Source organism: Zootoca vivipara, chromosome 2 (genome assembly GCF_963506605.1).
Source record: "Zootoca vivipara chromosome 2, rZooViv1.1, whole genome shotgun sequence".
Taxonomy (NCBI): Eukaryota; Metazoa; Chordata; class Lepidosauria; order Squamata; family Lacertidae; genus Zootoca; species Zootoca vivipara.
Genome location: NC_083277.1, coordinates 86455374 through 86456580, shown reverse-complemented (window position 1 = coordinate 86456580; position 1207 = coordinate 86455374).

Here is a 1207-nt window from a genome sequence, read left to right as displayed (position 1 = left end):
GCCAGCTTTGAGAAAGTTCAAACAAATAAACTTCACACACCAGTGCCTTAAAGGAGCCCGCCTGCAGCTGGGCTCACTTCAACCTTTTATGTAAGTTTCCCCAGAGTGGAAGAACAGCAAAATGATGGAAACTAAACATACGGCTGCCGCAAGAGGCATCTTCAGAGCAAAAGGGGGGAGGGAGAGAAACCCAACCCCTGTAGTTCCTTGTTGCTGGGACCCCTCAGCAGTTTGCCCGTAGCAGATTACTGCTAAAAGCCCAGAAAGTTGAGCCAAATACCTGTCAGCTTCTCCCTCACTGGGCTTTTGCCAGGAGGTCTATAAAAATGTCATTGTCTGTCAGCTGCTGGCTATTATGTTCCCCCTTTAGTCTGGCTCTTGCAGAACGTACGATATATATTTTTAAAAGAGTGAAAATAATTTTTGCACCACTCTGGCCTTCCCCTGGCCTTTTTCAAACAATAATACACTAAATATGAAAGAGACAGAAGCTGTTACTTGAGTCTTTAGCCAGTGCCAAGGAAAATGAATAATTAAGAAACACATTACTTGCAAAAGAATTTACACTAATGCTTTTCAAGTTACGACTTACGACCATCACTTTTAAAATACATCACTGCTTCTCTCCCCCTCACCCGCCACCCCAGCCCTTCATGTCTTGCAGAGTATTCATGGGCCAGCCTAATGCTTTGGAACAGCTACCGTTTAGCTCAGACTTAAAAGGGGAGGAAAATATGAGGGGGGGGAGCCCCCTCTTCCTTAACATCCTAGCAATAGAGCAGAGAGCAAAGAGATGAAAGCCTTTTGTTGCATGCCTACCTATTTACCTGCAGGCATCGGTTTGCAGTTTCTCTGCCAAGCAGGACTAGATTACCTAATAACTGTAAACATTAAGCTGGAGCGGGAGAATGTATTCATGAAATATCAAAATGAAATAATTAGAGGTGCATGGAATTTGCAAATGATTCTACTTGGGATTTGTTTTCAAACATTACAATTATTATTATTATTATTATTATTATTATTATTAGCAGTAGTAGCAGTAGTAGCAGTAGTAGCAGTCACATGCTGGCCACATGACCTAAAAAGCTTTCTGTGGACAAATGCCAGCTTCCTCAGCCTGCACAGCAAAATAAGCGCCACACCCCATAATCGCCTTTGACTGGATTTAACTGTCCAGGGATCCTTTACCTTTTACGTTTACCTA